General features: G+C 48.5%; 1 pseudogene; it reads right to left on the bottom strand.

Moving 5' to 3' along the window:
- Window positions 1-5,694: 5,694 nt before the first annotated feature.
- On the bottom strand, window positions 5,695-7,170 carry LOC115941249 (tubulin beta chain pseudogene; annotated as a pseudogene).
- Window positions 7,171-7,379: the final 209 nt, after the last annotated feature.

Genomic DNA, 7,379 nt, shown 5'->3' on the forward strand with positions numbered 1-7,379 from the left:
GTGCATTTGTTTCTTTTTGCCCCTTGAATGGTGCTCAAAAGGGAGGTGGTCAAGGGGATCTGCGTCCTGCAGGAAATCATCTTTACCACCTCCTGAGTTCCAGTTTCCTGCGAAGGAGTGTGGCCCGGACAAGGCAAGGGAAGTTGTTGAGAAAGGGACTTTGAAGCTGATGAACCGGGAGAAATGGGCAGGCTGGTCCTGCCTGGGAAAACCTGGGGGAATGGCATCTCTGTTTTGCAGCCAAGATGGGGCAGGCCCCCAGGGTTCTGCAAGCTCGCGTGCTGGGGCTGGTAGAAACAAGGCAGGATACGTGGAAGGCAAAAAATAAATGCCAAAGCTCCTCCAGATGCCATTGACCCTAACCACCTATTGAAGAGCCAGAACCTGACTACATCTCATCTTAATGATCTTCCAGAACAAGATTTCTTAATCAGAGAGGGACTTTTAGGAGGGACAGGCACAGGACGTGATGTAGCATTAAAGCCCACAGGGAAGAACGCATTCCCTTGTCTATACTGTCTCATTTCTTTGGAATGGACGAAGCAGGTAGCAAATCGTGGTTTGGTGCTCTTTACGCCCTCCAACACTTGCTAAGCTCTCTTATATAGCACGAGGGCTCCCCTCGGGCCCCGAACCCCAGGCTCATCCTGGGGGGTTTTTACGGGCCAGGCCTGGATGTGCACTTATCACTTCCCACACATCCTGTTGGCCACACCTCTGCCACGTGACTACAGCCACCTGCATGAGAATCTGGGAACTACAGTCTAGTCATGTACTGCGGAGGAAAAGGAGGTGGGTTGGGTGAGCAGCAAGTCCGCTTCTGCCCTCCATGGTTAGTGCTTTCAATTTATTTATTCAATATTCACTCAACATTTGTGTATTCATTCAATATTTCAGGATTTATTCATTCAGTATTTGTGGAGCACCTATCAGATGCAGAGCATTTTTGCTTCTCAATTTAATTAAATAAAGTGGTGGTTTTACCCTTTTCGTATGGGTTTGGAGCTCATTTATGAGATCTGTCTGAAAAATTAACTGCACACACTGTATTTTCAGTTATATGGAGTGGTGACTCCTCTTTTGACGTGATCAGAGATCATTTGTGAGGTAATGTGTGAAAAATGAATTGCACATCCTATAGGGTATTGAAATGATCTTTTCAGAAATGATCACCCATCTTCAGTGGAGATGCTTGAGGACAAGGGCCATGCCTTAGACATTATTCCCAAAAACCTAGCACTTAGCCAGGCACATGAATACTTTATGGAAAAGAACGTAGAAAAGAAGTTTCTAGAAACAATTACTATATCCAATGTGTACTAGACTAACAACCAAGATCCTCACCCACATCATTGTCTCACTAGCCAAGAACAGAAGCCCAAAACTAAAAGGAAGGATGCCCTTGGCTTAGTTCCCCCATCTCCTGTTGCCATGGCAATATGCTGTCTGGCAGCCACAGGTCAGAAGAGGCTGGGGACCCTGAAAGTTCTTTGGGGCCTCCTATCAATGAGCCCTGGTATCCCTTCTTTCATCCAAGGCACAGATACTCTTTCACTTGAGGCACAGGTGGTTTTTTTCTGCTTAATGAGATCTATATGAACTTGCCTGTTGAACTCATCCACAGGCAAATTTCCCCCAACGGTGGATTCAAAGTATCTCAGGAGAGTGGTGAGGATGGTTAGCTCTTCCTAAGAGGTGAGCACACTCTGCCACTCTCTTAAGACAGTTTATTCATTCACTTATTCATTCATTCATTCATTCATCCATCCATCCATTCACCTAATGTGTATTGAATCTCAGTTCGGCACTTCCAAATTACAGGCAGTCCTTGTGTAAGTTGTATCTTTGGACATTCACTTTGGGGGTGGTCCGCAGGCCTTGGCATTCCTCCCCCATGAACCCCAATGACACCACTCCTGCAACCACCCATAATTTCTTAGGACATTTTTCTCCTCCCTTTCACGTGATTCCCATAGCTAATATCACCCTAGTAAAACAGATGCCCTTAAACATATATCCTGGAATATATTCTCATGTCATTAACATGATTTTTAAGTATCTTTTTAATATCTCCATAGTCATATGGGTCTTTATCCAAGATTTCTAAGCAGGGAAGGGCATATATATATATATATTATTTTTTTTTGCTTTAGAATGCTAACTCTGGAGCAGTATGGAGGGTGCGGGATGGGGACAAAAGCAAGTGGGAGTAAAGGAAAGGCAGGAAGCCGGTGGAATAGTCTGCAAAAGGGCGTGGAGCTAGGAGAGGCATCCAAGTGTGCTGCCTGCAGGTGTAGACCCTGGAAGGAGACTGTCTGCATTTATGAAGGTTCATACACTTACTAGCCATATAGCTTCAGGCAAGTGATATAATCCCCCCTCCCTGGCCTGCATTTTCTCATCTCTGAAATAGGTCTATGCTGGTACTCACATCACAGAGCTGTTTGCACGCTAAATGAGATCATTCAGGTAAACTCTCCATGGAATGCTTTCTAAATGATAATTCGTGGATTTTAAAAAGACTTATAATTTATAATTCATATAAAGCCACTCTCAAGCAGCACCTGGCATGTGGTAAGCACTCTGTTCAAGTTAGCTGGTATCCTTGGGGCCCTGGTGGTGGGAGAGCTGAGGACTGCTGGGCGGGGGGCATCACAGTGGTTTCGTGTGCCTGGGTGAGAGATGGTACATTTGGCCCAGGCATGAAAGATTGGAGCCCATTGAGGGAAGGATGGGGGTGGGTGAGTGTGGGCCTTATTGGCCCCTCATGACCTCCTAGCCCCACGTTCCCCATAGCATGTTCTCAACAAGTCCAGGGACTAACCAAGCTGGGCTTGTGGACGTAGATGGCCTGAAGCCTTAGGACCAAGGGACATGGACCCTGGTGTTCTCTCTTGTGTTCAAGCACCTATTCAAGGAAGACTCTGGGGTCTAGGGTGTCCCATTGTGCAACAGCGTAAGGGAAGCATCCTTCCCACACTGGAAAATGCAAATGGAGTCATGTCACCTCGTTAAAAGCCTCCCTTGGTGCCTCCTTGCTCTTGCGATATAAGCTGAGCTCCTTACACTGCTGTTGCATGCTGGGTTCCCCTGGGAGCAGACTCTGTGCTGGAGTGCAGTGCACAGGATGATTTCTCAGGGGTGCCCTTGGAGTCAACACCTGTGGAGGGAACGGGAAGGAAGCAGGAACAGGCAGAGGGAGAAGTTGAGCTGAGAGGCAGGTCTGAGCCCAGACTTGGCCAAACCCGTGGAGGACTCTGGAGCCAGAATGGCCCTATAGGGTTGTTCTACACTGCACACGGGCACAACCAGACCTTTCTATTCCTTACAAAGGAATCAGTCACTGGAGGTAGGTCCCCCTGAGAAGAAGTGTGACCTTGAGCGAGGCTGATCTCTACTACTGGAGGAATCCTTGAAGGAGCTGATGGCTGAAGGTCCACTCAGCTGCTCACAGTATTTTTGGCAGCTGGGGTGACACGTTTTTCCTTACAGGGATCTAGAGAGTGTGTCTCTGTGCCCACTTCAGGGGCCTACTAGGTCCTGCATGATCTGGGTCTAAAGACCTCCCTAGTCTTTTCCCACTTAATCTCCCTTTCAATCTCTGTGCTTTAGCCACACTGAGCTCTTGATACTGTTTTGTGCCCCAGGGTCTTCGCACATTCAATACCCAAAACACTGTTTCTACCCGTTTTTTCTACCTGACCGACATCTACTTGCATTTCCAATTTCAATTCAAATGCCCCTTCCTCTTGAAGCCTTCCTTGAAACTCACATACATTCAGAATCCCCTCTTTTGTACAAGCAGTACCCTATGGACTTCCCCTTCACCATTTGCAATTTCAGATTTATTTGTGTGAGTCTTTGCTTGATAGCTGTCTTCCTTATGCAACTAAAAGCTCCATGAGAGCAGGATCTAGGGGACCTTGGGTTCACCATTGTGGCCACCTGGCCCATAGGGGTGCTCAAGAATGATCAGTTTCTTCTTCTCTATTCCCACTGGCCTATAGAAGACCTCCTTCTTTGACATATTTTTTAAATTTTGAATGCAAAAAGATGCATTTATAACTTCTGATGTTTAGGATTTTCCATTATAAGGACACCAAACTGGAGAACATATCCCACTGCTTACCCTTTCAGTCACAAGTTGAAATATATTTTTACAGATGGCTTGGGTGAAAGGCAAACCTGAAAACCTGATCTCAAATCTTCCTTCTTCCACTTGCTAGCTGTGTGACCTTGAGCAAGCCATTTTACTTCTCTGAGCTTTAGCCTTCTCTTCTGAACATTGCTCCCTACCTTTTAGGATAAATTGAGACATGGTACAGAGTCCAGCTGATACCTGACACACAGTGGGTACTCAATGAATCCTGCTTGCTCGTCTGTTCTCAGATGCAGGTTAGACTCCTGCCACATTGCTGTCTGTCAGGAACAGCAGTGAGAGACAAGCCTCGGAGAAACATACCGGTTTAATCTCCTCACCCTCCTGCTGCTGACCTCACTGGGGCCAAGGCTTGTTTGCCTTGGAAGATGCGCTGATGGTTCCCAAGGTGGTTTGTTTAACTGATGGCCTTTGAGGGCTGGGGCTAGGGATCAGGAGACCCTGAGGCTCCTGGGCAGGTCAAAGGGGCTTGGCAGACAAGTTGGGACAGGAGCCTGGTGATGCATTGATTCAAAGAGGAGTGACTGCTTAATCTCTGTTGCTTTTGGAAAGATGGCTCTATGTGCCACTTATATAGACGGGGAGGTCTTCTAAGTCCTTGTTGATGGCTTGAGCATTTAAACATGCTGGACAGGAAGAAGCATATTCACAAAGGGGGCAGCTTTAGACAGTGATTCACAGGCCCACAGGGTTCCTGGTATGGTGTCCCCTCTGTTCCAGATGTTGGATGGTGGACATTGGTAATGGGGCTTCACATGGTGCATCTGGCCCAGATAGGCATGCAGTCTCTTCCTTCTTATCCATCACCTTCGTTAATTACTATCTGTTGGACTCCCATGGTACACTAAGCACCAAGACCTAGATGCTGTTGCAACTGGGCTCCCCTATCACCTTGGTGTGCCCCTCAGAAGCAAAGTGCAAATTGAATTATAATGTTGAAGGCATGCAGGGACCTTATTAAAAGGAGTCTTATGGGGCAATTATGTCGCTAAGTAATCATCTTTATACTTTGTCAATCTTTTAAATTTGGTGGTTGCTCATCATCCATCTATCCATCTGCCATCCATTATCCACTTTTCCCTTATCCCCTTATTCATGCGGGGACTCCTTTACTTGTTCACCCACCCTCCATTGGCTTATTCATTTATTCACACATCCAGCTAGCCAGCCATTTGTCCATTCCTCCATATTTTATGTGTCTACCCATCTACGCATCTATCTCTCCCCCTTTCTATCCATGCAGCCAGCCAGCCATGCATTTATCCATCCATCCATTCATCCATCCGTCCATCCAGCCCCCCATCTGTCTGTCCAACCACCCAGCATCCATTCAGTCGTTCACTGACTTTCTCCTCTATTCTTTAATTAATCATTCCTTCAGTGGACTATGAAAATTCTCTAATGGTGGCATTTTTACCGCATGGGATGTCAAGACAGGTAGGACAAGGACCCACGGAGACATGACTGTTGGAGAACAGGTGGTGCGTGATAGAGAGTTCACACAGTCTCCGCGCTTTGCCGGACACCAGACAGCTCTAGGCCGCTTCCTCCTCAGACTCATCGTCGTCCTTGGCGGTGATGCCCTAGTACTGCTAGCGTTTGGACACCAGCTCGTTCCTACCGCCCCCCGGCCTCGGGGAGCTCCATCTCGTCTGCGCCCCCTCCCGTGTACTGGGGCAGGCAGGCCGTGCACCTGAGCACAGCCGTGGAGGTGAACTGCTCCTAGATGGGCCCAAACAGCTCCTGGATGGCCCTGCTGTTGCCGCTGGAGGGGGCGGGTGTTTAGCACCCCGGGGATGGGGTGTCCCAGACCGCTGTTCCAATATTATTGGGGATCCACTCAACAAAATAGCTGCTATTCTTGTTTGGGATGTTAGGCATCTGCTTGGGCCCATCCTTCATGGACACGCGGTTCCCTACGGTGGCAGCCCCGGTAAGGTAGCGGCCGGGGCGAGGGTCACAGGTGGCCATCGTGTTCTGGGCAGCCACCATCTGTGGGGGGGAGCGGGGGGCACCGTCAGGGCCCGGTACTGCTGGCTGGCCTGGCTGGCCAGGGGGGTGAAGCCGGGCGTGACGAAGGGCAGGTGGGGGCAGGGGACAGCGTTGGCAGCCTGCTTGCCCGGGTCAGCATCGAGCTGGTCAGCAGAGCACAGGCAGGGGGTGTCCCCGCTCATGCTGGCCGATGCCAGGAGGTGGAGGTCCCTGGGTGGGCGTGGTCTGTTTTAGGGTTCTGAAACCCATGTCACTGAGGGCCTCCTCATCAATGCCGTAGGTTTCGTTCGTGTGTCCTACGAGCTGATGGAACAGGTTCCTTGACTTTGAAGGTGAAGTGGATGCAGTATGTATAACCAAGGGAAGCTGGTAAGTTAACCTGTCACTTCAAAATCTTTAGCCCCTTGGGACGCCTGGGTGGCTCAGTCGGTTAAGCATCTGCCTTCAGCTCAGGTCATGATCCTGGGGTCCTGGGATCGAGTTCCGCATCGGGCTCCTTGCTCTGTGGGGAGCCTGCTTCTCCTTCTCCCTCTGCCTGCCACTCCCCCTGCTTGTGCTCAATCTCTTTCTCTGACAAATAAATAAATAAAATCTTTAGCCCCTTTTACACTGTCTGTTGGGTTTTTACCTAGCTCCCTTTTCTAGCAACCTGACTTCTAGAAATCAGCTCGGAAACAACCCACATATCCCACCACAGAGCACTATTCAAATGGGTCACGGCACATACAAACAATAGGGTACGTGCAACTTTTGAAATGCAAAAGGCAGAAGTTTATGGGCCGATCATGGAAAAGAGTTCAAGATATATTTTTAAGTACAGAAAATCAAGCTGCTGATCAGTGTGTCTGGTACAGTCACTCCAAAGAGGGGGGTGTGAGGTGCACGGATGTAACCACAGCTCTCCCCTAGCCGGGGCAGCTCATTCCTTTGTTTGGGGCTGCAAAGAGAAACTTTCTAGAAGAACCAGGGTCAGCTTCTCACCATTGCATCCCCCAAACCTGGAACAGTATCTGGCGCATGGTAGGCCTTCGATAAATATCTGTTGAGTGAAGACATGGATGCATGATTAAACAACGAACTGTCCTTATTTACCTGGGGGCACACAATTAAAGGTTTTGGGGGGAGCCTTTTGGCTTCTATTTTTTATATAAAACACACGAACGTTAGAATTTAAAAACAAAGTAATACAGATACATATATATATCCCTCAAAGCGTTCAGCCTCCCTG

This window comes from Leptonychotes weddellii, chromosome 13 (assembly GCF_054177405.1).
Source record: "Leptonychotes weddellii isolate Sample4059 chromosome 13, ASM5417740v2, whole genome shotgun sequence".
NCBI lineage: Eukaryota > Metazoa > Chordata > Mammalia > Carnivora > Phocidae > Leptonychotes > Leptonychotes weddellii.